This window comes from Patagioenas fasciata, chromosome 3, assembly GCF_037038585.1.
Source record: "Patagioenas fasciata isolate bPatFas1 chromosome 3, bPatFas1.hap1, whole genome shotgun sequence".
NCBI classification, from domain to species: domain Eukaryota; kingdom Metazoa; phylum Chordata; class Aves; order Columbiformes; family Columbidae; genus Patagioenas; species Patagioenas fasciata.
This window is the reverse complement of record NC_092522.1, coordinates 30,152,756-30,177,684: the sequence shown is the minus strand read 5'-3', so window position 1 is coordinate 30,177,684 and position 24,929 is coordinate 30,152,756. Positions and strand designations below refer to the sequence as shown.

Genomic DNA, 24,929 nt, shown 5'->3' with positions numbered 1-24,929 from the left:
CTTTAATAGGTTAAAATGCAAGGACTTCTGAGAGATTGGTATTTTCTAATAGAAAGTGGATACATTTAATTAAAAGTCTGTATTTAAATGTTCTATACAGTCCAGAAGTGCTTGAAAAAGTTAAATTTTCTACTATGTGATGAAATTCGATTATATACAAGTCTCTTTGCCGCTGAAATTTGAAATTAGTGCATGCTTACTTGTGTTTCCAAATTAAGGCACAAAGGACATGAAAACCATAATTGAAGTAAGTTGCAGAGTAAGAGGAATGTTTTGTGATCATCAGAAGTTTGAGTTCTTTCCTTTGCTATTAAGCTGTAGGAAGGCTGGGAGTCTGAGTTCCAGCAAATAGAGCAGGAGATGCAGAGGTGAGGTCAGGCAGTAAGAACAGATCCTTGGACACCATGGTGGAGGGCAATAACTAGGACGAGGGGTAGTAAAAGTATCATGTTTGGTTTTGTTGAGGTTTTTTTAATATATCTACTGAGATCTTTCGACAGCGTTGCTGGGGCAATATGAAAGAGAAGATGCTAACTTTTTGTGTGACTTCTTGTTGGGAAAGAATGGCGATGTATATTAATGGGAGATGGAAAGCGCAATTGTATTTATTAGCAAATAATACCAGATACAAACTATACAAGAAGACTACTTTCAGGTACTGAGAATGATGTATTTGTCTCTTTTCAAACTACTGAGACCACTTGCTGAAATAATCATAGAGTAATTCGTATTGAAAGGAACATTTGATGTTCCTCTTCCTATTTCACCATTGTTCATATTTTTTTATCCTACCAAGTTATCTTCTCAGTGAAAAGTTCTGAGTTCATCTGAGCTTTTTCCTTTGGCTCTATAAGACTCCAAAGGTGGTGTACTGGCCCGCATTTTGTTGTGGTGGTGGTGTTTGTGTGGTGTTTTTTTTGGTTGTTTTGTTGTTGTGGGTTTTTTCTTTTAAATAATTATCTTCCTTAGCATCCTCTCGGATCATAAAAATTCATAATCCCCGACTTTCATGCTCTTCTGGGGAATGAGAACTCCAGTTCTTCATGGAAATCTATATCTTGGTTAGAATCCAAGAAAAAAAACCCCACTCTTTCGAAGTCCAAGTATTGCATCAGGGAAGTTACAATTATTTCCCCCTTCCTCCTTTTTTGTTTTTTTAATCCTATTCCCAAAGATATCTGTCAGCAGCTGCTATCCTTTCTCAACACTCTTTCCATTCAGGAAGCTGGCTGCATATAAAACCCATTTATGTATATGCACACGCATATTCACTCTAAAATTAGTATGCAGATTGAATTTATTATAATGAAAGAACATTCAGGGTTTGGAAAAAACCTTTTAAAGCAAAAACTATCAAAACATTCTAACTTAAAAAACTGTAAATTTTTAATTACCTACTTGCACAAAAGCTTTAATATTGTCAGTATTTCGCTTTTGCTGCTGCTTGTGAAACCATTCTCACATTTTACAGGGAGTGGAGAATCAGCAATGTCATTTATTTGGTAGCCTGCAGTCATTCTACAGTTTTCTGCAAAATCCTTGCAAGTTAGAGTGCTGATTTTGTCTCATTTTTGTAATCTATTAGTCTCAAAAAATTATGTTTGATAGTATTGTTTGATAGTTTTGTGCTATTGGACATGGCAACAGAGAAACAGCCTAGTATTTTTCACTTTTCAGTGACCTGAAGGTGGCATACTAGAATAAATAGTGTTAATACTTTTTATGTTCTTTCTAAATTATTTCAAACATAGAAGAAAGAATCTTTGCACAATAATAAGTGTGTTAGAATGGAGGAAAAGACAGTGTATGCCTCGTTATGTTATGATCATTACAGAAGGAAAGCTGCCCAACCTCAAGCTTTGATGAAAAGAGAAGGTAGAAACCTAGTAAAGAAAGCCTGTCATCAAAAATAAGTGAGAAACTGGCTATTGCTAGCAAACAGTTCATACATAATGTGTTCACAGAAAAAGCTCCAGGTGGAGAGCATCAATATTCTAGATGTTTCAGTGTAATTTTTGAAAATTGAAAGCTTTGCTGTTTCTTAAACTTGGAAAATAAATCTGTAGAAGACTTGATGCCATAGGAGTAGTGACACTGTTCATTAAATAGTTTTTTTATGACTGTTGATTCTTTTTTTTTTTGTAAGTGTAAAAGCGAATGATTGAACCATTTCCTGACTCTTTGTAGTGAAGTGGGGGCAAGCAGTGTATTCATATGTACTGTATTTAATGTGAGAAGCGATTGTCAGTGTATTTGACTTGGTGTGCTTCTGTTTCCTCATATGTACTTCATCATTTCTACTTCTGAGACCTAAACATTTCAGCTGTACTTCCAGCTTAAGGCACCAATCAGCCCAATGTTGAGCAGGGCTTGATAGTGTTGCAGTGAAGGGATGAGAAGTGAGAATTCATTTTGTCTCATCTCTGTTTCCACCCTGGTTATTGCTAGTAAATCAACCTCTGATGATATCATTAAAAATTCCATCAGAGGTAGAGTAATATCAGAAATGAAAATGATATTTCGTTTTTGGGAAATCCTGTGTTATTTTCTCCTCAGCAGTTAATTTCTATCACACATATCTTGTAACAGTGTGCTGGGTGTTTTCAAAGGCGTCAATAAACAGTTTGACTAATAACTGTTTGCTCTGCACTTTAATCTTCATTTTTAAAATTGCGGAGACAAAAATATAATCTTGTCTTTATTAATACACCCTGGAGGCTTTGCTTGCATTACTAACAACATGCATAATATTAATATGTTTTCATTACGAAGACCATCATAATTTCTGATCATATTATTTTAAGGTTCACTTATTATCAAATACCTGCTTAGTTTATTATCTATTTTCTGTCTGCATGCCCCTAGAACTACTGTATTCTGAAACCTGAAAATGTGTGTGGTGTATTTTCACATCATTCTTTTCTCCTCTAGATGGCCATATTAATCTTTCTTTTCAGCATATTTGTATAGAACTGGCATGGCATTTGTTATAATGTTTTTAGTAGTTAAATGAAGAAAGCAATACACTTTTGGGGTTTTGTTGGTATATTTTGGTAATGGGATGTTCCAGGAGCACTTCAGTTCATTCTGTGAGGTTTAGGTTTTGAAACTTGGTTCACAATTATCTGCGTGTGACCAATATCTGATCCACTTCATATATTTGTGTAGTACATTTGCTGCACTTAGATTTTGGTGAGTGTCAATGTATATTTCAAATAAAACTAAAAATTGTGCTTAGATGCAAGTATTTCTAGACTCTGACCTCTTGTAAATATTTAACTTTTGCAATGAACTCCTCATGAACAGGCTTAATTACAGAGTATCTCTAAAGGAAAATCTAGTTCATTAGAAAATCAAGATGATGACAAATGTCATCATGAAAAGTAAAATGGTACAGAATGGCAAACTAAATGGTACAGATGGCAAAGTAAAATGGGTCAGAAGATAGGTTTACACCCAAGATTTCCAACTGCTGCACAAATGACTTCAAACTGTTGATCGCAGAACAGAAAAATCTGTATAACTGCACTATTTCTTGACATCTTTATGTGGTCTTAATCCAGTATCTGGCCCTAGGCCCAGAGTCCTAGGGTCAGCTCGAAGTTTTAAGTCTTATTTTTGCCAGTAATATTACCTGTGTTCTCTCTCATGTTTTTTTCTCGTGTTTTTCCTTTTCCCTGGTACGTCTCCTGTTTTAACTTCCGTTCCATTGTTTATGATTTGTGTCCTGCTTCTTGTGTTACTCTATACCATTTAAAATGCTCCTATTATCCTGTTAAATACGTAGCATTGCCTTCATGTGCTCCAATTATTTGTATTATCTTGGAAGAGGGGGCTGTGATACTACAAGTCTGTTTCAGAAAATAAAGGAAGGGGGAAAAATAGCCCAACAACGCAACACTAGAAAAGCAAAAATAACACCATAAGGTAATTCTTCTAACAAGGATGCTATTAATGGAAATAGTGATCTATATAAGGAAGTATACAAACTTTAAATTTAAAATTGTCATTAGTCATTATTCTTTGTACTTTGGTAATTGGAATTATTTATTAGTATATGTGTTGGTTGTGATCTTAAATGGACCATGCTTTCTGAATAACTTCATTTTTTTAAAAATGTACAATGATATTAAACTAGCCTCTCTGTCTCTGATAGTGACTCGTTCTGAACTTCAAAAACTCAGGCATTATACAGGCAGGTTGTTGTGTCTTTGTTATATCTAGAAGCTTCATAGGCAAGTACAAAATATTTTCTTTAAGGAAGCAGTCCCTTAAATTCCTGAAAAATGAAGTTTTTAAACTGGAAATGTTAGGGTAAATATATTGAAATTAGAGATTGGCAGGAAGATGTCAAAAACTGGAGGTTGCTATTGAAATCAACATTCTCTGAATCCGTTGAAAGGAGAAAGGTATAAGAGGGGAAGAAAACATTCTGTGTTTTTATAGTTAATTTGTGATGTTTTTAAAGCTTGTCTTGCCAAATCACCTCTTTAACAGCTGTGCAAAATTCCAGATTAGCAAGCAAGCAAGGGGAATTGATCCCAGTTCTGAGGCAAAGTGACATCATGATGGAAAAAGCAGTACGTTCTCTTGCTTACTTGGCATTCTAAGATGTACTTTATTTAGCTATAGTTTACCAGCTTGGTACAACCACAGGTTCCATCTCCAGCCTGTTTTAAAGTCTTTTCCTGACTTCTCAGTTGATAAAGCCCCATGGTGGAAGGCACGTTTGTTCAGAGGCTCTATTTCTGAGATTGGCCCAAGTGCCTTACATTTCACAAGGTTTTTTTGGAAACATATGGAAGCACTAAAAGACTGCAGTGAGAAAACATAAGTTCTCTTAAATGAGAATCTGCTGCTCTAGCAGGCATATGCTACTGGATTTTATCCATCTTTTCCATATTGTGAAGGTAGAATATGATGTTATTTTTGTAGTTTATCTTCTCCACTTTTATTCTTCTCTAGGCTTTCGGCACTTTCTGTTGATGTGTCTGTTGGACATATGTTTGCCTTGCTCCTCGGTGTCAATCTTTGCACGTGAAGGCGACTGTTCTTCTGCAATCTCTTGGATGGGATTCTTTATGCAGCTTTTTGCCTCATCTTTCTCTGTTGTTAGTTTTCATGTCTTGGTAAAAGTCTCTTCACTGAACTACTTGAAGTACATAGATTTTATTTCAAAATCTTCCCAACATAAACATTAAAGGCTCTTTCATAAGCACCTCAAAACTGGTACACAGGTAAATCTCTCCAGTTTGTTAAAGCAACCTGGTGGAGTTTTCTTCTGTAAAGCAGGATCCTACTTCTTTGGACTTGTCAAGCTAAGACGAAAGCCACTGGACAGGCTGAGAGAGGAAGAGCAGATCACTCAGTGAATCCCATGAACATTATACATTTTCCAGTTTAGTTTCTGTCATTATTCGTTGCATATAAACAGGTGTATTTGCAATTCAAGTGTGAATAAAGACTTACTGGTTCTAAAGTATGGAGTGAGGGCCTCAGTATGGTTGTATCATGTTCAGCAAAATAAGGCCAGAAAGATTTCTCAAAGTTGGTCTATCTATCTGAGACTGCAAATAATAAGATGTAGATGTTAACACCTCGTGAATACAAACAATCATTGAAGCTTAAAGAACATTTTTAAAAGTACCTAGGCCTCGTATTTCTTCTGAAACAGTTTTATTTTTCAGCAAATAATGTTTAATTGTATTGATTTTTGACGAAGAAGATAGTTTATGTGCAATAAGAGCATTTGGACTGGAAGACTGATAGCTCAGTTGAATACTAGATCATTACTTAAATAATTATTTCTCTTCTTTTTCTTCTAATGCTCTTTAAATAAATTAATTAGAAATACAATGGAAAGAGTATTTAGGAAGAAGTTGGCCACCCAGTGTTCTCTGATGTGTCTCTATCAGGTTACCTGTGAGATTTCTCTGGTATAATACCCATTGGAAGAATATTGTCTTTTAGGCCTGCAGCTTTGGATAGACCTAGGCCTTCAAATAGTAACGGTCATCAAGATACTTTGAAAGGGTCTTCAGTAAAGACACTTAAGACAAGTTTTAAGTAATCTTCAGAGCAGTATTTCCCAAATGTTTCAGAGTGTATTTTGAAGGCTGAGTCACGTTACATCTAGGAGATATTTCAGATATTCATAGTTGTGTACGTCAGCTGACAGTACTTGTATACTATCAATTGATACAATTCTTGATGCACTTTTCAGAGATTTTTGGGGAGAGAAAAATGGGATTTTTAAAAATTATAATATTTATTCAGTTGATCCAGCTTCCTTATGCTTCTTTTCTATTATGTTGGCAGCTACCCGTGACACTTTTTATTTAAAGAGTAATTTAAGATCTTCATGTAGTACAGTGGAAAGTGCAATGATGCAGTACTAATGATGCACATAATCAGGAATCAGGACTTTGTATGTGCCTCCTATTTATAGGTAAATAGGAGTGAGTTTTCCTTGGCTCTAAGCCCTTAAAAATTGGAGAAAGATAATTTATTGTGCTTTTGAAGCCTCTGGGGAGTGTGGCAGTTCAACCATAGCTATATCAAGGGAATGTTTTAAGGATAGTTTTGTGTATACAGAAGATACTTTTGTAACTCAAGGAGCTGCACAATACTGTCCAGAACTAATGTGATTTGGGTTTTCTGCTTAATTTCTCAGATGCAACCAGGTTTGGTTTTTTTGTGTGTGTGTTTGGTTTTTTTGTTTGTTTGTTTTTGTTTTTAACTCTTGCCGGGGCTGGGAGGGAGCACCAACAAAGTATCTTCCTAATGCATTATGGCACTATTATTCTATAATAGTGAAAGACAGTTCTGTTAAGTATTTGAAATTATTTTGTTTTTCCCCAAAATATAGTCAACTGAGCATTGCAGAGACTAAGGTGATTCGAAGAGTAACTTTTGCTCTGTCTTTTATTCAGTTTTACAGAATTCAGATCTTTTTTTACTACCCAAGACAGTGTTACCCTTTATCTTTTGAAAAGTTCCTGATAGCAAGCAGCTTTTCATGGAAGTTATTCACATATTAGGCTATAATTATGTTGTGGTTATGTTTCTTTATCTGCATGAATGGCAGACAAGCATAGTGGTTACAGAGTCTGAAGACCTGGAATGGAAAGAATTCACAGATGGGGTAGAAAGCACATGTGTAATTCAATATTACTATTGTAATTTTCTTGAGGAATATTACAGAGGTGGCAAGACGTAATATGGAATTTAAATGCAAAGGGGATCTGTGTCTGAATTTAAACATAGTTTGGAAGAAAATGGAGTTACATTGAGAACTCGTGAGTTGAAAAGCTAGATAAGTTGTGCACAGTAAGTATCTTGTCAACCAAAGAAAACACATGAAAGTGCTTGATAGAATGAATTTTAATAATACTGAAGTTATGGATTTACCCTGTGATTAGCAGCAGAGTTGCTGGAGAAAGATGATGTTAAAACGTGAATGTCATCTACTGCTGAGAGAAGAAAACTAGTAACAAAACTCTAAGTCCGTGATGATGATAAGATTTTCATCAGAAAAATTCCTTTTCCAGCTAAACCAACTCCAAAGAGGAAGAAAACCTGTCCTCTGGTGGGAAAGGGCTTTTTTTTCCTGATGTGCACAAGTAAGCAAAGCAGTCTCACAAATTAGGTTCCTCCTGCCAGCATTTTGAAGTCTTTGAAGAGATACCCTTTGCATTGATGTGAAGGCTTTGAAGAAAGTCACCCTTAGCAATGTGATGTCTCTGAAGTGATGTAAATCATACATTAATAATTACAGGAAAGTTCCCATTTTGTTGTAAACTTACTATTTTAATAAGTAATCTATTTGAATCTGGAATTTATGAAAGGATCAAGATCTGTCATTATCTGGGAAAAGTGCATGTATATACTTGTGGCTGAAATAGTTCCTTGTGGCATTGTATTTGATACAGATGTTCCACATTAATAAAATGTAGAACTGATTTAAGACATAAGCAGAAGGGCCAGTACCATATCAGTAAAGCAGATCATTCCTTGATGAACCAAGCACCTTCGCTGATTCTGAGGTTTCCCATTGAAAACTGGGTATTTCTTTTACTAATATGATGTAAAAGCTATTGGATAGGGGTGTTCTTTTTTCTTGGTGTTACGGTAATATCTAGTGTTATAGGGAAGCAGTTTCTTTGATCTTCGTGCACATAGACCATGAGACATGTCTTGTTCTGAAAGACTCCCACAGAATACAAAAGAAGGCACAGTTCTCATTAATTGCAACCCTAATTGCAGAGATCCCATGGCCTATCATGGAATGAGTGAGTAAGAAACAGGATCAAACAGCAGGCTGGAGATCTCTGTGTAGACATTTGTTATGTGCATTGGAACAAGGGATTTTACCTTGCGTACACCCAGTAGCGTACTTACCTGCTGAGAACAGTCGTGCTGCTTGGTCAGCAGAATGGAGCAGTACTTGTTTCTATTACTTATGCTTACATAACATTATTACAACTTTATATAAGAATATAGCAATAGACGAGTGTATCAGTTCTTCCTCCGTTGTGCCTGTGGATAAATGGATCATTCTTCTGAGCTTTAAATGTTAAAAGATTTTTAACTCTAGTCTGAGACTAATGTTTATGTCCCAGTTGTGCTTTTTCCCCTAGGTTAAAGACCAGTTACTGTTAGGACTGTTTTTATAATCCGATTGCATTCCATTTTAACCATCTCTTTGGTAAAAGAAGAACAATGGGTTATTTTTATAAATGAACTCTCTTTGCTTTGTTACCTAGTCAGTGTAGATAATTTTCCTTGTGTACACATATCTATTTCGTAGACATGCTGTAACTATATCATAAGTATTCTCTTGGAATTATTCAATGACTATTTTGTCCTTATACAAGATGAACAATGTTACTGTTTTTATCTAATAACATGTATTTTATTGTTAAGATTACTATTTTCATAGCTACTTCAATTGTGTATATTATTTATTGGAACTGTATTGTATCTGAGTAAACAACATGAAATTGTATCTGTGGCTTCTGTGAAGGCAAAGATCTGTATGTTGTCTGTTTGTTTGTTTCTTTCTTTCTAAAATAAGCTCTTATGTGTTACTTAAAACAGTTCTGTGTTATAAAGTTATCCTAAATTTTAGGAATTATTGGAATATTTTCCTTGGAGGGAAGGGCAAGCATAATATGTTTTATTATACAACTTCAAGTCTTTGTTTGTTTTGTGTTCTTTTGGTTTGGATGTGGGTTGGTGGTTTTTTTGGTTTGTTTGGGGTTTTTTTGTTTTGTGTTTTGGTTTTGTGTTTTTGATGGGGTTTTTTTAGGGGTAGAGGTTTGGGTTTCTTTGTTTGCAATTACTTTTCTTTCACTGTATTTAGAAGTAAACTGGAAATAGATCTGTAGCTGGTGTAATTGCTTGGCTTCTGGTCATTTCAATGTGGCTGAAGGTTTTCTGCTGTGATGGAATCATGGTCTCATGAAAGCACATAGGAAAACTCAAAGGGAAAATTATTTTATTATGGAAATTCTCATTCTGTTCCTTTGAGAGAAGCTGGCAGACATGCTTAACTGGGTATAAGATTTTCTGTGTGGAGTCACCTATGCCCAATTCAATTAAAGCTTGATCTTTAAATTTGTAAATAGAAAATCTTGCTACATTCACCTTTCACACCACTTCATAGTCTACCAGCATGTGTTTTTATGTATATATTTGTGTATTTTGCTTAAAAACAAACAAGCGAACATACTGCCCAGCTCTCTATTTGAAACCTTTGGGCTTATTATTTTTGAACCTTTCTTAATTTTGTTCTTAAATGTGTTTTTTGAAAGATATACAGTTATCATGTTTTTCTATTTGTTTTAATTTTTAAAGAAGTTTTCTGACATTCCTTTGCAAATATATCAATTTGTCAGATAAAGGTTAAAAATTAGATACGTTTTATTCATGTTAAAGTCACACCCAGCTTATTTCAAGGCAGCTTTGACTTAGAGTTGCAAGCCTGAGGATATTGATTTGAATTATGCATGACTGTCTGGTATGCAGTTCCATTAGCCTGCTGGATGGATAATGTAAACATGTTCAGAATTTTAAGTATCCTATATGAGCGTCAGGTTAAAAATAGAGCTGATAAGAGCATGTGTATCTGAAAAATCCAAATCTTGGAGAATGAAGCTACAAAAGGTTCGTCTCTTCAAGAGAGTGACTTCAGGTGTGATTTTATTTTCTTTGAAAATGCTCAATCAGAACAAATACAGCTTATGTATGTGACTTAAACAGGTGACACGATTACTGTTGTTTACTGCAAAGAGTTCACATCCGTACCAGAAGAAACACTTGTAACTGAAAGGTCAGGGCCAACTTTACATCTTTTGGCAAAAAAAGAGGGGCAGCATCTGTTCTTGTTGGTCTAATTTCTTCGTATCTTCAGGGAATCTTGTTTAGAATGTTGCTTGATTTTGCTCAAACTTCCCATGGCTTCCAGTATCTCATAGTTCCCATTGATTTGGTTATCCCTGTATTTCAGCAGTCGTAGTTTGGTGGTAGGTGTGATGCCTTCTGAAACTTTGTTTCTAAATCCCTGACACTAAAATCACTGTATTAATATGATATAAAACACAGTGTCTTTTTAGAATTTTGTCCAGGTTCCTGTGATTTTTAACAGGAAAAAAAAAAAACACCTCTGAAATGAAAAGTACGATGCCATCTCTATGTTACATTTTATTAAGATTTATTATACTTCAAAGTGTTTCTGTTGTATATGTAGCAATGTGGTAATTTGATGAGTTAAGTAAAAATCAACATAAAGTATTGCACTTATTTTCAAGATCTGATAGATACAAACCAGAAGACTAGTCTAATATTGCATTAATTTGTAACTACCTTCTCAAAATTATTTTGCTTGGAGTGCTTAATATTTGACTGAGTTAAATTCTGTACATAATGCCAGAATAGAACTCTATGTTCTGAGAATAACGAGAGAGAATAATGCTGTATTTTCCCTGGACTTTACAGTGTTTATTTGCTTACATCTTAGTGTAGAAATAATCACATAAGAATTTGCAAGTACAGTATGACTTAAAAGGTCTTATTGTGGATGAAGTTGATTGTACTGTTCTTTTTTTTTTTTCTCTTTTCCTGTCATATCTTGGATCATGAATTGTATGTCCACACAAAATCTGGCCAGTAGGTAATGCTTGAGTAGATCTGGTAAAATTCGAAAAGGTGTTTTGAGTTTATGGTCGTTTTCCCTTGTAACTGAACAATAATTAATCTGTTAAGAGAGCAGTGTCTAAAGCTGTCCTTCAGAGAAACTCATCATCATGTTGGATCGTGGCTGTTGTCTTTGTTTACAGAGCAAAATTCCTTTCACTGGCCTGAGAACCAGTGCTCTTAATATTCTGCTTTTCCTGGTGCTATTTCCTTCCTGTTAACAAGAAGGGGTTTTAAAAAGAAAAAAATATATTTGGAAATAAAACCAGTAGTTGTCATTAGTGTTAGAGACAGTCTTTTGGCCTCAGAGATGTAGGGAACAGTTGTGGCCATTTCCAGACAACTTTGAGATCCTGCAGAGAAAGGACATAAGAGCTCATTTTATGAAGGATGGTAACAGTGGTAGTTATTTCTTAAAAAATACTAGTTTGCACCTTAGTCCTATGCAGAGGGGAATGGGCATCTCTTGTGTGCTTTTGTGTGGAGCGCAGATAATCCAGGAGAATATTACACAGAGGAGAAATGAAAGAATAGCATGTGTGACAGTGAACGTGATGGCAGGAGTACACAGCCATTGAGTGGTTCCAACATTAAACAATAGAACTAGTGATATTTTGATAATACAGATAACCTACCATAAATACCACAAGGTGACAGTCAATTTTGAGTTCCTTTTCATTGTTCTCTAGTTTTCAGTGACTTTTAAAAGAAATTTCTAGGAAAAAAAGTGATGTTTATTTCTAGTTGAATGTTTACCATAGAAACATTATGTGGATCTTTTTTGTCCCCAAAAGAAAGCAATATAATCTAGGCAATTTAAAGTTAAATTTAAAAGTTAAAAGAAATGCATCTTATGAAATCCATGTGAATGTAAGTCTACCCTCCAGTGACACTGTTAGAAAAATGAAGATATTTAATATGTCTTTATTTCATATGTGCTTGTGGAAAACCTATCAGAATTATACAGATATTTCATGATGTTAATATAAACAAGTGTAGGAGTTTGGTTTTTATGCTTTGGTGGCTCTGATATTATGCTTCAAAATCTCTGCGTTTTAAAGCAAGGCTGAGCTTGTGCATATGAGCAAGTCAGGTTAAGTTTATTGTTTAGTGTTTTGCTGTAATAAGTTTAGGTAACTGAAGAAAAGAGGCAAGAATATAATTTCCCTACCCAGTCTTCTCTGGCTCTCTAACTTTTAGTTGCTTTCATGACACTTATTTATGTAGTTGATACCTTTCCAATGATTCAATGCATTGAAAGGTGGGAGGTGGCCCTGAATGATTCTATATCTAGTTCCTATTACAATAATTTATTTTTTCTTCTGGTTAGTCCTCTTCTCATACATTAATTCAGATTATGTTAGTATCGGCACTTGGGTTTTGAATCCTGTGTAAATTTTGCTCAGTGGGAGAGAGTCTATTTTATTTTATTTTTTTTAAGAAGATGTTGGAATACAGAAACTTGAAGGGAAAATCAGTTTACTAACTGCCCTCTTCTTCACTGATGAGTACAAATTATTCCCAGCTTGTTGGAATGCAATTTGCATTTGAAAATGCCCGTAATAAATTGGTTTAAAGAGGTCTAACGGTTTCTGTTTAAGGGAGTTCTATTTATTCTGGTTTATGCGTAATCTCAGAGTTGCACGCGATGGTTCTGCACCTCCTTTCTGAAATGCGTGCTTGAAATTTGCTGCATTTTACGTCTTCAGCGGGGTATATTGATAGAGAAACACTTTAACTCTGTCAGCTCATAGTAAATAGCAAACTCAGAATGATATACTCCTTTTTTAATTTTAACACCATTTCAGGGTTGCTCAGGTTAAATCGTTTTATGTCTGCACCTTTTTTCATCCTGTTTTCCTCAAGCAAAAGTGCTGGATTTCAGATCGAAAAGATCGAGTGCTTGCTTATTTCATTACAAATGTTAGCATATGGCATACCTCAGTTTTTCAAGAGGGTGGGGGGGTGAAGAACACTTCCAAGGGGTTAGATATTCATCCTGTATAGATGGCTCAGATTCCTACTGTGTCAGTTTTCTGGTGTTTGATAAGGCACACAAAGCAGTTGTGGGAGAAAGCATATCACTTGTATCCATGGTAACTCGAATGATACTTTGGAACTCAAAAGGATAGAATAAGCCAGAGTAATAGGTCTCATTATGAGGGCAAAATACATAAAAGGTTCAGGCATATGCTTTTAATTAGTTGCCAAAAATAACTAGAATCAGAAATGATGCAATGAAACAATAATTCTTAGTGTTAGAAACAGGCAACATTTGAAACCTAAAGATGTGCTTAACGGAAAGGCTTTTATCTTACCATCTTCTGGGTATTTGGTCCATGCATACTAATACATTTGCTACGGTTTCTTAATCATGCTTAGGACATGAGAGCACACGCTGATAAAAGCTCATGCAAGTCTCACATGAGTACAAGTTTCCAAAGTTCCATAGTGATGTTAATTCTCATGGCTGTGATGCAGCTTCTTATGAATAGCATGTGCAAAGCATTCTCATACGTTTTACAAGTGCACTGCTGGAAAAATAAATGTAACGAGTGCTTCTATAGAGAAATCATTAAAAAAAAAAGGATTGAAAATGCAGATTAGTTTGATATCGAAGATAGAGTATTTTTCAGAGTAAGTCACTTTAATTAATTTTAAAATAGGAAGGTAAGCAGTGGGGGAAAGTGGGAAAATGTAATATGAAACTTGAATGGGTAGACTAGAATTGAATCCCAGAGGATGAAAATAGAACGATGTGTGAAGTACAAGGTATAGGATATTTGAATAACCATTTTAATAGAAATATTTTAATACAGTGAATAATTTTAAAGTTTTCTATTTGAACAGCAGTGTTTGTAAGGAATCCATCTTGTATTGCAATGCAATTCTCCACATTATTTCCTCTGTTGCTATAGAAACTAATTCTAGTGCAGCTGTGATCGCTTATCAAAATTCTAATGTTTCAATACCCATTTCTTATTTTGAGTTATTTAAATAGTCTTGTCTTACTTTGAATCAAACTGCACATTTCTTCACTGCTGAATTGTTGACTGGTCAAAATGTTAATGCAAAGTGATAGCAAATGCTGTATTTTTTTTTTCTTTTTGCCATCTAAGCTATCATACTTATTGTTAAAGTTTTAATAACAAGCAAATTAAGGCTTTTTCACTTAATAAATTGTAAAGGTCAATATTTTGCTGTCTAACATCAGCCTTTTGTAATGGATATTACTTCCTCAGTGTAATCTTAATCATATTTAGTATTTTGTAAACCTTAAATTGTTCCTGTTACTCATACATGGCCATAGGGTGTGTGTATGTATATGTGTGTGTTTGCATACGTGTGTTGATGTGTATGTGTAAACTATTCTTAGGATTTTTTTAACATACGTTCATTTTAGAGAAGTAAAAATTTCAGTGATACTACATTGTCTAAAAGTAGTCATCTGCGAGGTATACTGCAGTAGAATGTCACCAGTTGACAAAGTATTCTGAATTTCTTTTGCTCCTTGTATTTGTTTTTTCAGGGTTGGTTTGGGGGGTTGGTTTTTGTGGTGTTTGTGTTTTTTTTTTTTTTTTTAATTGTTGTGGTGGTTTGGGTTTTGTTTTTGTTTTGTTTGTTTGTAAACAATGGAAGTACTATGCCAGCAGGTATATGTATTAAATGCAAGATGCAGCAATATAACTAACATATGAAGAGGAGCTACCTGTGAATTGTCAAACTGCTGTATTATAGAAGGAGTTTTATAGGTATTTGAGATACTTGTATTTGAAATTATTCCAGTATAGAATTGAGGTTTTCAATATATATTGTAGAATCAGTGAATAATAGGTGAAAAGGACCTGTGGAGGTCATCTAGTCTGATCTCCTAATTGATGAAGAGTCAGCTTCAGAGTTAGATCAGGTTGCTCAGGGCCCTCATCAGGAGAGCTTTTTAAACCTTCGAGGCTGTCGGTAACCTCATCCAGTCTACACCCACTCTGACTTCAAACTTTTTTCTTGTATTTAATCAGAATTTCCTTTGTTGCAACATGCACGTAGATCGGTTAAATATCAGGTTTATATATAACTTAATAAAGTAGTTTAAACAATGCTGAGATTTGAAACAATTAGCATTCTGGTTGTGAACCACGTTGAACATAATTCTGCTGAGTATGTTTTCAGTTCTAATGGTAAGATCAAAAAAGTTTGCTTGTACCAAGTGATGAGGGAGGGTGGGATGGTAATAGATCTGGAGATATATGTTGTGTACTTTCTGATGTTGTAGCAAAACTACTGAAATGTTCCTGCAGTACTTTTCAAGATAATCACTGACTTTCTAATGAGTGTACATTAATTTCATGTAGAGCGAAATAAATCATTTTCAATTTTGAAATTATCATACAAACATTTTGCAGCTGTGGCTGTCAGACTGATTACTAATTAACTGCTGTGCACCACCTTTAAGTCTCTTATTCAACAAGCAGCATCAAACAGTAATTTCAAATTAGGTATAACATTTTTGCTAGCATAAGAAAAGTCCATGAGAGACAAATTTTGACAGATATGCATGTTTTTACTCTGTCTCAACAGCTAATAAGTTTAATATTGTAGGTATAACACCATGTTCATGGCAACGCAGTTTACCAGTGGGTGTTTTGGGAAGTTAAATGGGTTGGGAACCATGTGCAGCACTCTGACCCTTGAGTGTTCAGCACTGTTACTGTTTTGGGGGATGACAGGGAACAGTTCCTCTCTTGCTGTCTACTGAGGGCTGAAACATCATTCTTTAGACCTTACAAGCCCTCTATGCAATATGCAGCTTGGCCACTGATCCTCCTGAGCCTCTTGCCTAGCTCTTATGATTGCTGCCATGGCTGAACTAAAATACCTTCACCAACCAGACTCGTATTCATCGAGTCCTGTTCAAGTGCAGAAAATTACCTGTTTTGTGAATTATATGGCAACTCTGGAAACATAGGAACAACTACATGGTATGTTACATATAAGCCTGGTAAAGCGGCTGTCTGTAACAGGGGGAGGTCTCAGAAATGCAAGAAATTTAGTTTCTAGTAGTTGTGTTTCTTTATTCCCACTTGTTTGAGGCCATACTGGAGTGGATGGAACAGACTGACATCTTCCTTGCTGCTTAATTCGTGCCTTTTCTGTGAATTTGTAGCCCTCTTACTGGGTGTGTGAAGGAAAGATACCTCAGTTTCAAAGCATATCCCATACTTGTGATTTCACAGTGTCCATTTTGCCTTTCTTTTTCTGGTCATTTGGCCCGAAAAGCGGTACTAGTGGCAGCTTCAGAGCTAGACCAGGTTGCTCAGGGCCCTCATCAGGAGAGCTTTTTAAACCTTCAGGACTGTTGATTACACAGCCTCTTTGGGTAACCTCATCCATTCCTAAGCATATTTTCTACAGGCACTAACATCTGAAAGGTTTTAGAGGAGTTTTTGAGCATATATAGACAATTTGCTTCTATTGTTTACCTATTAGGTACTCCTGTAAATTGAGATTGTCCTTGTTTTTTCAGGGTTCTAGCTGCATTTGGTAAAGTTATGAGAGCTGTTTCAAAAGCAAAAAACCCTGTATTTTCTAGAATCCTTTTTACAGGAATCCTCTAATATACTACAAGAAATAAGTCCATTTTACTAAAGCGAGTCACTGAGCTAGTGTGTCAAGGAAAGAAGGGGAAAAAATTCCTGTATAGATAAGAGAAGTCACAGTCCTTTGGACTCTTAGGATCTGAATAAATAATTACCCTGGTCTCCCACTCAAAAGGAAAAATAATAATAGGTATAAAATACAAATATAAAACAAATGCTTATTCTGGAAAATGTCTTGCCTCTCCTGGATGCTGGCTGTATCTCTAGGTTGTGCAGATTTTCACCTACAAATGTGGATATTCCCACCCATCAAACATCACTGATGTCTCTTTTATCTTTTTGCTCTGTTGACATTGCTTTTTTCTCAGATCTGAACCATTTTTTTCCATGTCATGTGTTGTTTTATTTTCCCCATTCCTTCACCTTTCTTCCTCTGTCATTTTTGCTTTGTTATTTTAGCTGTTTGTAATTTTTCATTCCTGTTTGCATCTTGTCTATTCTTTATTCCTATCTTTGCTCTTTTTCTCATTTTTCTATACAGATCTGCTAAACTTCTCTCCCTTTCTTTCTTTCCTTTGTTCATTTACCAGCAACCTGTCACTGTTTTCTGAATCATTGCGCCTACTTTCTCCTTCTGCCTTTTTTTTTTTCTTTTTCCATTTACTTTTTTCCCCACCCTAATGTTTTTTTTTTTTTGTTTTCTCTTCCTTCTCTTCCACTACAGAGCTGATGATAATGGAAAATTCTGTGGGGGTATATCTCTTAAGAAGCTAGTGACTTGGAGGTTTCCATGTTGGTGGTGGTACACAATTCAGGTGAATTTTAGATTAATAATAATTTACAAGGCTTGAAGTAAAAATTAAAACCAAAACCAAAAGAAACTGGAAGAAATTGCTAAGGCTCAAGTCTTAAAAGACGTGGTTTCAGTTCCACACTTCATTGAAAGCTTTCTGTGATTATGAGCACTTCTGAGATAGATTCACAGCAATCTTTATTACATCTTATTTAAACCTGTGCTTTAGTTCCTTGTCTGTGAAGTGCCAAACTTGTTAACTTCTACTATTACAGTGGTACTATTATTCACCATAATATGTATTTCACTTATATATATATATGAGGTACCCAAATTGAGATCATATAGATACCTGAAGTAGATGGGCAGAGAATTTAACTCGTGCCCTACTAAAAGGGTTCATACAGAACCATTGTAATGCTGCTCTGTGTTAGTGACTCACCCCAACAGAGTATCCTTTGCGCTCAAAATTGCTATGAAAATAAGACAAAGGAATCAAAGCAAGCTTTGTGTTCCTATTCTGGAAGCAGTTCTTGATTGAAAATATCTTTCTTGCACCAGTTAGGTTAGTAATAAACAGCTAAAAAAATAGGGAAGTTTACGCTTTTTAAAATTACAAAATGCAGCTAGCAAGGTGAAGTTGTTTTTAAGAAACCATGAAGTTATTGCATTTTAAGTTCCAGAAAGAGTTCTCACTAAACAAAGTAGTTGTATCTTATTTAAAATAAATGTATGGAAAAAAGAATGATGGAATTCTCATTAAGGAACACACAGGTTCAGTATATAGTGCCGAATGGATCTTTTTATATAATTAAATGAGTATTGAGATCTTAAAGGATGTTTCTGTATCACTTAGAGAACTTCGTATTCTTCCTTTTTTTTGTAAAAAAAAACAAACCAAAACAAAACCAAATGTGCCTGAAACAAGCTGCAATAATATTAAAATGTTCAAGAAAAGGATACACATAACACATCAATCTTGCTTTCTAATCATGCTTTCTTTCCTCATTTGATACCAAATAGAACAAGGGCAGGAACACTACAGGAATATTAGTTGTGTGTTTCAATGCTGGGAATTGATCTTAGACCTCTGTGGGATCTTTTTCATCTTTTCAGCACTTTGTCCTGCTGCTTGACTCTTGTACTTAATACTACAGCTGTAGTAGCATTAGTCTGGACTGGAATTTAAAGAGTAAATTATATTCAAATGAGGTATAGAAGTGACAAGAAAATAGTTTCTAAGTACACATCCAGCTGCTGTGGTCCAGAGGTCTGAGGGGATGCTGGTGTGGACACACTGATCAGAAATGGGAATTTTCAGGGGCCTAAGATGGTTTGCAGTGGGTGCAGTTTTCAAAGCTTTTAGCTGTTAAGCTCTGAATTTCTGTTAAGCATCTGTCAATGCTGGTGAAATGGGTGAATTTTCACAGAGATTATAATAGGCATTTCCTTGTCTCCAAGACATTCTTAAGATTTTAAAGCTGGTTGTCAGTCACCTCCAGCATGCAGGACTTCTAGTGCATTTTAAAAGAGAGGGAAAAAAAAAGAATTAATTTAACTTATTATCTTTTTGGAAGTGGTATTTTTTCAAACAATTTTGATAACTTGGAAAGAATGAACAGTGAACAGCGGTGTGATGGGATAGCTGTTTATTTATGGAGTTAACCAACATAGTGATCTAAAAGATAGCGTAAAGGAAAGTTGGCTGCTTATAAAATAGTAAAATTGAAATCGGCATCTAAATGGAACAGAAAATAAGTTTTTCTACTTAATAAGTTGACTGAAAGTGCTTAGTACGAGTGTTTTACCTAAGGAAATATATTATGAAAGGGAAGGCAAACAGTTCTACAATTTCACTTCTTAAGAGATTACTGCTTGCAAAAAATCTTTAGAGCTGGATGTAGTCTCAGAAAATACAAGGTTTTGAAGTCTCCTTTGTAAAGTTTTTTTGTTTGTTTGTTTGTTTTTTTGTTTTTTTTTTAAGTTATAGGAAGCTTGATTTATTGATATTTGCATCAAAAAGGAGATTAAAATATTGAACCAATAGCAGTATTAATATGCATTTTGGACAGCCGGAAAGAATAAATACAGAAACAGGTAGAAGAACTCCTTCCCGTTCAAATTAATAGGAATACTGTATAAGGAATCAGAGAATGATACTTAAATTGAAAGAAAATTAATTCAAGAGATGCTAATGTATAATTTTCATTGAAGACGACCAAAATATTTGGGAAGGAAACAAAAGAATGTCTTTGACAGTTAGTTCACTATAATGCTTTAATAATGTATTTGTAGCTTAAATGTTCTAATTTGGGCCAATTTTGGAAAGAGAAACCTTGAAATTTTCCACCACTGCAATGCTTTTCTGTATTGCTCTGTAAAACAAAACGTAAATTCTTATAAATCAGAAGTGCTCTAATAAGTGCAGAAAAGAGCACATTTCTTTTGTCAGCAAACAAAACCAAGTTGTAATTCTGCAGGCTCATAATATAAACAGAAAAAGAATAATTTTAAAAATGACTATACAAGTATCAATAACTTCAATGGGATTTAGACCTTTCCCGAGGAAGGAAATTGAAGCTTTAAGGAGCGGATGTAAATATAATTCAATAATTTTGGGCAGTTTTATTGGGGGGAGGGAAGGAAAAAAAAAGAACCTTTTTTACTACACGAATGCCCAGTAGAATGAGCCTTAAGGGTGAGGAATATGCAGTGCTAAGAACTTCATGTGACATCAGATGTAAATGGCACCAATACTGTTTTGACTTCTATAGGTTTGAGGTTACGCTCCCAGTGTATGGAATTTTCTAAATACTAGGAAACTAAGGAGAACTATTTTTTACTGAAAAAAAGAAACAAAAACCAGCAAACAACCGAAAGCAGATATTACTTTTCTTGTTTACTGGTGAATTGCTTAATGTAGAAGATAGTTCAACTGTGAATAAAAGTCTAAAATTAGGCAATTGCAAAAAGAAAGCTCATGAAAGGTTGGGTTTTTTTTCCCCCTCTTGACATAATGATCCCATATCACTCCTATATTCTCCTTTTTTCATTAAGCCAGACTTGTGCCATAACTCTTTTGGAAAATAAATAGAATAGTGCTGAAATAATTCATTTTACTGAGAAAAAAAATGCTTTGTTTTGGTTTTACTCACAAAGATGCATGTAAGCTTTTCATTTTGAAGGAAGGAGAACCACAAGGTTTCATTCAATATTAAATGTTCATATTTTATACTCGTAATGTGGGGTAATTCAGTCAACATAATATTTTTGGATGGTAGAAAAGTTCAAACATGAAAATTCCATTTGGACTGTCTGTGCTGCATATCAGAAGTCTCTAAGGGTATTTAATCATTCAGAGTAAGAAAAGTTTCTTTAATTTTTAAACATGTATTTCATTTTATGTTTTATTTAAATTGTCTTAACATTTACACAGAACTCCTTGAAGGCTTGAAAACTTGAATTTTACGTTAGTTTAAAAAAAAGTAATTATGAAGCATAGTGTGAGTGGAGATATATTAGGGGAAGATAAGTTACTGTTTGAGTATGAAGATATTATAATAATTTCAAAATATGACTTGCAAAAATTATTAATTTATATAGTAATTATTTGTTTTAAAAGAACTGGAAAGCAGATCCCCAAAGAAGTTTTGTGATAATGCTACCTCACACAATAGTATGAATATTTAAAGAAGTAATATATATGGGAGACTCCAAGTGGCAAAAGAGTAGTTAATTGCAGCTTATAAGATAGGGGAATTAAACCCACAAGGGTAGTTTCTTTTCCCCTATGTTAAGAGATGAATGTTCTTGGAATTACTCAGGAAATGTGGGCTAAAGAAAGCTAGGTTTGTCCTGCTGCTAACAACCTTTGGGAAAATTAAGATAGCGAAGCCTAAACATTGTGAACGTGGAAAGGAACATCACCATGGTCCACATGGGCCCACGGCAGAGAGGACAAGGGGGGAACGCGTGAAATAGATCAAATAATGGCTAAAAACCTAAATAAAAAGCATTTCTTATAGTAAGCTCATGTATATTTAAATTGTGATTCCAACTAGAAAACTTACTGGAAAAGCTTGTGTATTTCCTCGTAGTTGTCAGCTGTATGTTGCAGGAATGCTCATTTTGGGCTTGGTTTAGTGGCAGTCCCTTGAGGTCAATGACAAGATAAGTGTCATCTCCCTTCAGCTTTCAGCCAGTCCCCTGAACAGGGACTTATGACAACAAACTAACCTTCATTGTTTAAAATGGTACTAAAAAGAAATTATTTATTTACTTCTGGCTTAAATGTCCTAATGACAACATACAGGCTGTAATTTCTGGGTGTACCAGCAAAAAGCAGATCTGCTTGTGTTTGACAGGTATTTCACTTACAGTTCTGGTTTCTTAAGCTGTTGAGCGAAGACTTTACGATTACCACTATATGAGTGATTTTTTTTCAACCCTCTAAAGAAGGATGAAAATGTTAATTAAAGTAGTTAACCCTTAAAAGATTGATTATTCAGAATAGCCTATTGACAGCAATGCACAGTATTCTTGATTTAGATCTTACTTAATGTTTGTTACTAAGCAACTTAGTTTCACTTGTGTTATGAGAATGAATAGTTATTTCACATAGTTTGGGTGGGAAACCAGATGTGGGATCATTCTTTTTGTCTTTCCTCTGTTCTGCCATTTCTGGCTGGTAGGAACCTCAGGCTAAAGCTGATTTGGTATCTTAGTGATTATTCCTTTCTTCCAGATTTGGGATATATGTTGGCTGTTTTTTCACCCTGTCTAGTCCAAATTAGTATGGTAATTTAATATGAGTAATTTAATTGAGGGAACTGGCAAAATTTATCTTCTATCTGGTTTGAGAGCATAAAGTTTCTTGGGAAACAGGCATAGATATGATGCAACAATTAATTTTAGATATTCCTGGTAACCATTTGCCTGTTAAGAGTAACTCTTTAACAGATGTTATTAGCCACATTCACCGGTCTTTGGGAGGTATTCTTTGGCTTGCTCACAGTAGTCAAGGTTCAAGATATGTTACAGACAGTGGTTCTACATATGAATATGCCAACATTTCAGAACATGCTTTATTTTCAGCTCCAAATTGTTTTCTCCAATACAATCAGTGATAGGCCACTATGCATTAGCAGTGCTTTTTTATTTTAAACTTGGATACCTATGCAAAATTTTCTGGCCAGATTAATTGTTGAAGTTAGCTGTTACTTCTGTGTAATTTTTAAGGAAAATACCCAGTATCAGATATTCAATGTTACTGTATTCGCTTCTATCTGTTATATCATTTGTCTTTGGTACCATCAGTCTTTAGAATGTCTTAATGTAATTCAAATTTGCAGTATCTTCAGAGAGATGTAACATGAAATCATCATTTTATTGCATTTTATTGCATCATTTACTGTGGGGAGGGGGAGACATTTTCGCTTTGAAAATTAATGTGAAAATTGTGATATATTTTTATGCAGAGAAACCTTTTGTTCAAAACCAGTTTATACTCATTTAGACATAGATGTCCTTAGATTTTTAAACCTGGCTATTTGTTTTAAGAATTTACATGCTATTTCTGTTTGGTAAACTAAACCTTCCAAACTAAATAGTTAAAACCTGTCCAAATGTTTCAGCTTTTTCTGAGATTTTTGAATCACAGCTGCTTAAAAGAAATTTTCTTCACTTCTTCCTCGCCTACATTAAAAGTACCTTTTCTGTCACACAGCCTGTGCAGTTTTCCCATAGGGACATATAATGGAGTTCATCAAAGTGAAAAAAGTGAGTCACACAGTCGTTTATTTACTCATGTAAGACAATAATGGTGTTGATAGTTACCCGGACATGCTTTCATTTTGTTAGATTGTGGAAAAGCTGGGAGTTAAAAAGTCTTTGTAGAATTGACTACAAGTGAAAAGAAAGAAATTAAGTCATAGCTACACGGTGGTTACTGCCTCATTTAATCCTGTTTTTTGCCTTTTAGCAGCAATGAGCAGAATTGTTCTAAATTTGCTAGAATATTTAATTATATAAATTATGAAAAGGATGTCCCATTTTCGTGGTATAGAGAGTCAAAAGTTGATTTTATGATGATTAAAATATCAGTTTAGATTCTAAAATTACTTTTATCTCATTTCATTGGCACAAGTTATCTGATTATTCTTTTTTAAATGCTTTCCCATATCTCTTCTCTGTTTTGCAAATAAAGTTTTCTCAGTATCCCTGCATGGTGATTTCAAGATTCTACCGGTCCCACTTAACTCTGTTGCGGGTGTGAGGTTTTGTGATTATCTGCTAGATTAGTGACTATGTTTTGAGTGTAGGATTCCTTGCCTGCCCTGTTTTCCTTTCCAGCCATGTGAGACTGGGGTTTCAGGAGTTAGTGGCATGGAGCTGGCGAAATGAGAGCAGAAAACCTTTTACAGGGGTGCTGTTAAAGTAATTTTGAATCACTCTGACTGATAGGCTGGCTCTGATGGGTTTATCAGAGAAGAGAGGATTCCTGACTGTGGTATCATCTGATAGGAGTGTTTTAATTACTCATTTGTCTTAGCTAAAGCTAAGAGGAGTTCCATTGGGAACCCAGTGAAATAGAGGAGGGCATTCATTCCCCAGTTATCTCGAGGCTTGTATTTATCTGTGCTCCATAATGAGCTGTCCTCTCCCTGTCCTTCCATTGCCCAGCTCTGGCGATCTGCAGTGCATTGGCTCCCTTCTAGCCCATGGGTCTGGCTTTGGTTCCTATGGACAGTGTGCACCGAAACCGTGGTGGTGTGGGCTTACATCAAGTCCCAAATGCTGTGAAAAGTTCCAGCTTGTGAAAGTCTGATACGACCCAGGCTTCGAAAGGAAAGGAGAACAAAAGAGAACCTTTCCCTAAGACTATTTGTTTCCCAAGAGAGCCTTATTACTGTGTTTTCAGCCTTGTTCCGTAACGGGTAACTCTTACGCATTCTCGCTTTGTTTATGTGATATGTCGAATGACTGGTAATTACCTCTGAAGCAGTTAAAAGGTTGATATACTTGATGAGAATTTAGGACACTGGCAGGAAAAACTTATATAGAAAAAACTGATGATGAAACTAAAATTTACCACCTTTGTCATGTGGGAAAGAAGATCAGTTTCTTCCTTCGATGAATCTGAAATCAAAGCTTTCATTATCCTAATGTTAATGCTTTTGTTAACTTTCTTTTTTGGTACATTTTTCTGAGAGTGAAAGTGGTATGTCTGGCAGCAGAAAACACAGTTGCTTTGAAATTTTTTGTATAAGTTAATTCTATGAGTGAGGGTCATCAAAATCTTCATTAAAACCTCTAGAGAAGGTGTAAACAAAATGTGATACAGGTTT

General features: G+C 35.0%; 1 protein-coding gene across 12 annotated transcripts in view; it reads left to right on the top strand.

Moving 5' to 3' along the window:
• Window positions 1–24,929, top strand: part of SYT14 (synaptotagmin 14) — a 93,675-nt gene that overhangs the window by 33,865 nt on the left and 34,881 nt on the right. The gene's annotated exons all lie outside the window — the stretch shown is intronic.